The sequence below is a fragment of the Triticum urartu genome, chromosome 2 (genome assembly GCF_003073215.2).
Source record: "Triticum urartu cultivar G1812 chromosome 2, Tu2.1, whole genome shotgun sequence".
Lineage (NCBI taxonomy): Eukaryota > Viridiplantae > Streptophyta > Magnoliopsida > Poales > Poaceae > Triticum > Triticum urartu.
In genome coordinates this window covers 221213794-221222219 of record NC_053023.1, presented here as the reverse complement: position 1 = coordinate 221222219, position 8426 = coordinate 221213794, and positions in this window count along the sequence as shown.

Sequence of the window (8426 nt, the reverse complement as noted above, 5' to 3'; positions counted from 1 at the left end):
GCTCACATAATACTCATGTCTACCAACGGAAGTGGGGGCAGGACCCCACACATCAGAGAAAATTAATTGAAGTGGTTTGGTAGAAACACTAGTAGATATTGGATATGGTAATTGATGACTTTTAGCACATTGACAGGAATCACAAATAGTTTCGACATTTCGCTCACCAACAGATGGGAGTTTGTTTTTCGTAAGCAATCTTTCAACTAAAGAAAAAGCAGCATGCCCTAATCGATCGTGCCACCGTGTTGACGAGACTTTGACAACACCATTGGCTTGTTTATTGAGTCTCCTAAGCTCCGGAATCAACGGATAAAGCCCTCGGACACATCTACCTCGATAGAGAACCTTCTTCGTTACCTGGTCCTTGATCAAAAAGAAGTATGGATGAAATTCGAGGAAAACATGATTATCAAGGGAAATTCTATGAATGGAGAGAAGACTTTTAGCAGCACTAGGGACATGCAAAATTTTCTTGAGGTGAATTGAACGGTGAGGGGTACGAAAAATAGAATGACCAATGTGACAAATTTGCATACCTTCTCCACTTGCCATGTGGATGTGATGTTTTCCACGGTACTTTTCTTTCATCGTGACCTTCTCAAGCTCACTGGTGATGTGATTAGTGACGCCACTATCAATGTACCAATTTGTGTCGATGCCGTAGGATCCATCAGTCGAGGTAGCCACCTTTTCTTCATCTTGGGAGTCATCGTCATCTTCATCATAACGGTACCAGCAATCCGTCTCGGTGTGCCCTGGCTTACCACAAATCTGGCAGCGAGGCATCTCTGGTCGGGCTCGAGTTGGACCACCGCCACGACGACTGCGGGATGCGCCGGAGCGGCCGCTGCCGCCACCACTGTTGCCTCCACCACTATGTCCTCCAGATCGCCCCTTGGCGCGAGAAGAGCCACGGCCACGTGATCCACCACCACGACCATGCACCGCGGCGTTGGTAGAGGAGCGGAAGCCGCCGCTGCCCGAGTGATTGAACTGGGCCATGCGCTGGTCAAAGTTGCTGAGCATGGCATAGAGCTCTTCGAGGGAGACCGGCGTGACGCGTGCGTCGAGGGCGGAGACGAGGGGCTGGTAGTCGACGTCGAGGCCGTGGATGATATCAGAGATGAGCTCGTCGTCTTGGATGGCCTTCCACGCAGCGGCAAGCTCGTCGGTGAGGCCACGGAGAGAGGCGAAGTAGGCGGCAACTGTCTGGTTGCCCTTCTGCGTGTTGACGAGCACTGTCCTGATGTTGTTCACACGGCTCATGGACTGCGAGGAAAACATACCGGCCACCATGGTCCAGAGCGCGTGCGCCGTGGTGACCGTGGTCATCACGATGAGTACCTCCTTGGAGAGGGTGCTGAGCAAGTAGCCTAGCATCTGCTGATCCTCCCGGACCCAGATTGGGTGGAGAGGGTTGGGCTCAGCGCTTTCTTTGCCATCCTTGTCCTTGGTGACATGAAGCATGGCCAGCTCCGGCGTGGTGCCTTCGACTTAGCTGAAGACACCGGTGCCGCGTAGATGGGGAGTGATCTGCATGCGCTAGAGCACGTAGTTCGTGCGTGTTAGCTTCTCGGTGACCTGCCCATTGAGGGTAGGCTGGGAAGCGCTGGAGGAGGAGGAAGACATGGCTAGGCTCGTGTAGATGGGATCTCAGTAGATGGGAAGAGATGGGGCTCTGATTACCATGTGCGAACTAGCGGAACGTCTTGCCCTCTCAGGCCGACGGGTTCATGTTAAATAGATGGGGCGCACCTCCCATAGCAGCGCATACATCCAGTGTAGATTACATGCTTGAAGATCAACAAAGGAGATAGAGATAAGAAGTTACATGAGATAAATATGATACTCTAACAACCTAACCATCTCCTAAGGTGCGCCTGTCATGTAGATACCGACGTGTTTAACACTTCGTACTATGGGCTGGCTAACCGAATGAGACAAGGTCGCACTTATATATTAATTCTTCCACACTTATAAGCACTGGAAAGTGTACCCATGTAGGTTTTGTGCACCTGGCACTTGTACTTTGTTGTACATAGAAAGGGAAAAATATCACGGTACTATGTTGTCTAAAAATACCTTTTCATGCACTATTTATTGGAACCAAGATGCTCCGCCATAGATAACCTACCGGTAGATCTGGATGATTTTAGACCAGGTCATAAGATAAAAAAGCCATAAGCTGACCAAGTGTGATCTGTGTGTTCAACAAACATGGAACCAGGTGTCATCTTATCATCATACTCTTCAGAACCATCTACATGTTGAATCTAAGAAGGAAAGCTTTCATTTCAAGGGAAAATAGTACACCTCCAGATGTATTGTTCCACCAATTCATAGATATAAAAAAATGCTTTCAGAACAAATGAGGACTAAAAGAAAAGTACGTCTATAGGTTCATGGTTCTTTCCATTTTAGAAATACATCAAAGTTGGAATACACAAAGTTTGAGAAGGGCCAATGACACATATTTTCTTCTTTATGAGCCAAGGGATCCATGGTTGAACCTAAATCTGCACATCACCCTAATATATACATGGAATTCCTTATTTTTCAATGCACAAGTAAACACAATTTATTTGCTAAGCATACATAGGAAAAGGCTCAATAAGCATGCACCTCTTACGATTGTAAGAAGATAGGAAATTAGCCATAAACAACGACTCTACCAAACATGTTGGCATTAACAAAGGCCAAATACCTAGCCCTTTAAGAGTTTGGTAGAGATTACAACTGGATGTTACCATCTGTAGCATATTCACGCATGCACTGACAGGATATCTAGTACTTGGTGTCAGCATCAACTTAGTTCAGATGCAGTGGATAGAATAGCCACTGTTTGGTGGCTGTTTGGTAGCATCACAACCCAAAAAAGGTGCAAGCATCTCCTGAAGAGGAACATCCAAAACATAATAAATCGGCGAATAATGTTTACTTATATATTGAATTTCAAGAACACAATTTACTCAAGCTTTTGCAGGCCAAACCCTTACGGTTGCAACAGATGGAGAGTCGTAGCAAGGCTTAAAATTCTCAGGAAAGCTAAAGAGATGTGTAACTAAAGTGACACACCTTTTGTTTCAATTCTAGAATTTGAAATGTATCGATGGATGAAACAAAAACCTTCTATGAACACTGCACCAAAAGAAGCAAGTAAGTAAACTAATAATTTAGTTAATAGTTGTAATTGAAGTTTAATATAAAGATATAGCTACCTCATTGCCAACAATGACAAATTGAAAATCTCATTGATGGCTCTTCATTCAAATACATGAATTCACATGGGTTGCAGTCTTCTCTCGAGACAATGGTATGCTTGATCAAAGTGAAATGTTCTTGCAAGCCAGAATGCTAATACCATTAGTGAATAAGCACCACATGAATATAGAATAACTAGAAAGGATACACAAAGATAGCCATCATAGAAAATACACATGGTAAGGAAGGAATTATAATTAGGCAATCCTCTATTGGTTCAAAATCTCTAATAAAATGCAATGATGGGAAGAAATAGGAGAAATTACAAATATATTGACTGACAACATATAAGTATAACCAATATTCTTGATGTACTACCTATTACTGTGTCTAAACTAATTTGGAAGTGAACTAAAAACTGAGTTTCTAATTAAAAATCAAACATTAAGCATCTAGCACAACATGCCTCCGTAAGTGTGTTGGATCATGGCAAAAAATGCACAAAAAGAATCTACATGGACAACAATGCATGCACTCGAGGATTTTGTATAGGCTCTGCAAGCACAACGAATTTTAGTCGTGTTTATTTCTGGATACTTGCATTTCTGACAGCAAACAAATGCATAACTACTTGTTCCCTAAATCTGAACTTGTGAACATAATTAACCTTCATAAGATAAGGAATAAGTTTATGACCTAGAAGAACTCATGGCTAACACTATCATTGCCACTATATTGATTTGATAGCTTCATATAGATCCATATATGTTGTGTTTTCAGTTGCATTCGACGTTCAAATTACAATGGAAAGGCATTGAACATTCCAAACTTTAATCATGATCGGCTATTATATAACCCAGAACTCTTGATTTTGAATCTAGAAAACTACAAAATAAAAGAGCAATGCATTCATATGGCAAGATCTAAATAGCCTAACCTTGTCACACAACAATGGCTAACCTGTTTATATCAATATTCAGTTGATATGCTCTAGAAGGCGGATTTCAAATTGAAGCAATAAGAAAGTAGGGTTTTTATCAGTTATGCCACCGGTTGTGTCCCACTACTCAGTTTTGCCACTAGGAACTTCAACTGCTCAAAAATGCCATCGCTTCGTTAGACACATGCTCAAAAATACAGTTGAGCACCATTATTGCGATCTCAAATCTCTTTTGCCATGTTATAATGACATAAATACATATGAACCAACATGCCAGCTCTCCCTCTATCTCACTACAATAAAGTATGAGGCCCACTTGATCCCAACAACGTTCTTATTTTCCTGTAAAATTATTCGCTTGATTATTCCTGAAAAATGGGGCCACACATATCATTGTGAGATAGAGAGAACTGACATGTGGGTCTAGGCTTATTTTTGTCATATAACATGGTCAACTAGTTTGACCTGAAAATAACAATGTCTAATGGCATTTTAAGCAAACACCTAACGGAACAATGGCATTTTTGAGATATCTAATGGCATTTTGAGCAAGCATCTCACAGATCGATGGCATTTTTGAGCAGTTGTAACTTTTAATGGCAAAACTAAGTAGTGGGACACAACTAGTGTCATAAATGATAAAAACACAAGAAAGTAAAAGCAAAATGCATTAGATGGCAACCGAGTGAAAACTCAAAGCATGAACCGAGGAGGGGGGCATAGAGCTCATGGGACTAAAAATGCATACAAATTGATTTTTTAAAGGGAAATGAATCTTGACCTGGAAATTAAGAAGTGATGAGGGGCTTTGCACAAGAATCATACCTTCCATAGGAGTAAGAATAATATTTCTTGCATAGCTTTGTTCGCCATCTTTGGCCTGAAGCCGCTTATCACATTACGACAATAGCCATGAAACAAAGAAAATCCAAATTAAATGACGACAAAAATCACACCAAAAGCTGATGGAATTACGCATACATAAAACATTTAGTATCATGATCCTCAAAACTTTGTGAGGTCCATCTCGTGGAGGCATAAATGGGCAGATTTGGATGGGAAGTCGCTAGAATTATTGGCGCCCCGACGAAGCTTGCTTCCCCTTCACCCATCAAAACAATATACATGAATATTACTATACGACTAATCAATTAGTATAAGAAATTAAATTTTCTTCAAGGCTTGCTTGTGCCTTTCAAGATCAATGAAATATTTGTATAACAACTATGAAAAATGCAACAATAATCAATCATATGATCTACCTATGCTGTTCATGAACAAACTGTACACATGAACCATGTTGAGAAACTAAATAAATAGAAAGAAAAGAGGTTTCAACCTCAAGATCCATGTAGGCACTGGTACAACGATGTGCTATACAAACGGTTTTTAACCCCTTTCCGTGACGACATTTGGAACCGTCGCCAAGTGAGTGTGGGCGATAGGGGGGGGGGTCCTTCCCACACGACCCATAAACCGTCAGGGATAGGCCCTCTTGGCACACACTCTCGGCAAAATGAGGTCGTGCACGAGGGGCGAGCAATCAAATACGGTTATACGTATAGTTGTGCTAAAAAAATACAATTATACAGGCCAAATCATTTTCGTTTGTAAGTACATCCCACACAGTCAGTCCCGACTAAATGTTTCCGTTTGTATGTACATTCCGCACAATCAATCCAAGGAATACATTTCCGTTCGTATATACAACCCACACAGTCACTCCAAGGAAAACATTTCCGTTCATATATACATCCCACACAGTCCTCCAAGGAAAAGTTTCTGTTTGCAGGTACATCACACACAATTTTCTCCATTAAATCATTTGTTATAGTGTTGCCATTGCAGACGATATTAACAATTTTATCGTTTGCGTTATTGAATGCATCACACACGGTGCGTAGAAGAAACTGTGTGGCATAGGCTGTCCATTACACACACTTTTTATGTGGTAAACTTTTACACAAGGTGGCCTAACGTAAACAATTTTCAAGAGGATGTCGTGTGTGATTGGCATTGATACAACACATTTTATTCCTAGAAACTGTGTGTGTTGTCTGAGCTCATCACCCACGGTGTTTTCTCAATAACTGTTTGCAATAAAAAACTAATTAGCAGGCTGATTGTCCTATTATTAATATATGTATTAATCTAATTGACATTTCATATTAAGAACACAATATATTTCATTTTCATATTAAGGAAGCATGATTTCATAATTGAAATACTTCAGAGTACAACACCATATAGCTTCAGCACTCAATTACCCCATTACACAACTGCACCAGCACCAAGTTTAACATGCAAAATCTATAACCTTTGGAAATTAGCATCATAGACGGTACATAGACAGATGAATCTCACCTAGAAAACTGCTAAAGTAGAAGGCGAATATTGATGTTGAAGGTCTTTGCAACTTTAGGCCAGTGCCTGTGGATGATTGACCATCCATCCTTCGTTCTCTTCAAGAACACTTCAATATTGAACCGTGGGTGTTGTATGAATACCTTCCTTACCTCCTGACCATACAGGTGGTTTGAGAGGTAATCATCAGTGAAATGCTTTGGAAAGCCCTGAAAATAAGCATGTGCATAAATATCTTCTCTATATTGGAAATGGGGCAAAGGAATTAAAAAGACAAGGTATAATAGTTAGTACTAACCTTGCAGTGAAATGATATCTTCTTCATTGTGCAGATAAAGATCGTGTTGTTTTTTGTCGCTAATTTCTTTTCTTTATCCTAACAATCTTTCTGAGTTTCTTGACTTGACTGATATTCATGGACAACTCATTTCCACATATGCAAAAAGGGTCGAACAGTGGGTCAAAACCTCTGACAACAGGACCTACACGTGCAAGACCAAATTGTTAAAAACCTAATATTTTAAAACACGAAGTGGAAAGGTGTGTTATTAACCGCAACATGCCTAATATTTAAAAACAAGCAAACATAGTCATTCAAACTTGTATTGTGCAGGTCTAAGTACACTAGTTATTGACCCTGTTTGGATCCATGGGTTAGAGTTAGTTTGAGCTAGTTTGGCCTCAAATAGCCCTAAAATATCTAAACATGAGAGCTAGTTGCGTCTAACGCACCCCAAACAACCATCCCACCTAAGAGGTACTGATTGGGGCTAGTTCTCCTAGTGCATTTATTGTCAATCTAACACTATCATCCAAACACCTTTTTGGCTAGAGTTAGTTCAAGGTTAGTCATTGTTGAGTATCATTAGTATTTAGGAAATGTAGGATAGCGTAGGATTTATTCTACCTTGACTTGTACTCCAAGATGACCATGTACTCCTATATATATGCCTACAAGGCTCAAGCTATACAATCAACTATTCCACCAATCTCCCTCTCTCCCTTTTAACTATCATGAGCTAGAAACAAACTCTAACCTCTAGCTAAGTTACAGTATCCAAACAGTGCCACTGTTAAATCAAATGGAAAGGCATGTTAAATACTCCCTCTGGTCCTTTTTACTTTGCATATAAGAATTTTCTGAAGTTAAACTTCATAAAGTTTGACCTTATTTACATGAAAAAAATATCAATATCTACCATGCTAAAGTTAAACAATATGAAATTTTAAGTCATGACACATGGACTGATATTGATTTCATATTGTGAATGTTGGTATTGTGTTCTATAAAGTTGGTCAAACTTTACGAGGCTTGACTTTAGAAAAATCTTATATGTGAACTAAAAATATTCGAAGGGAGTACAACATGCTTAACAACAACCAAATATAGTCATTCATAGAGCTATTGTTAAAATTGGTATTGATGAAATTGAACTGCACAGTTCATACTAGCACATATAGAACATCACACTGTTAATAGTTGAAATAAACAAGGCATACTACGAACAACCAAAGATGGCAATGGAAACTGGACATATGCTAACTACAAACAACCGAACAACCAAAAACCGTAGAAAAAAACAAGGCGTAATGAATACAACCAAATATAGCAATAAATACTGGACATGTTCTCACTACAAAAGGGGTCCGAGAAAACAAATCATGGGTTTCCTCACTTGTCATAGATTGGCTCCTCCTCGTGGTCGCCGTCGATGAGGTCTAACTTGCCAGCTGAGGATCCCAAGCCAGCGTTGCAGAATGGGTCCTTCAGAAATGACAAAAGGGGCAACATGGCGATGAAGGATGGCAAATTGTTCATAACGAGCCGTAGGAGATCAGCGGCAGGGCTAATATGTCTCCAACGTATCTATAATTTTTGATTGTTCCATGCTATTATATTATCTGTTTTGGATGTTTT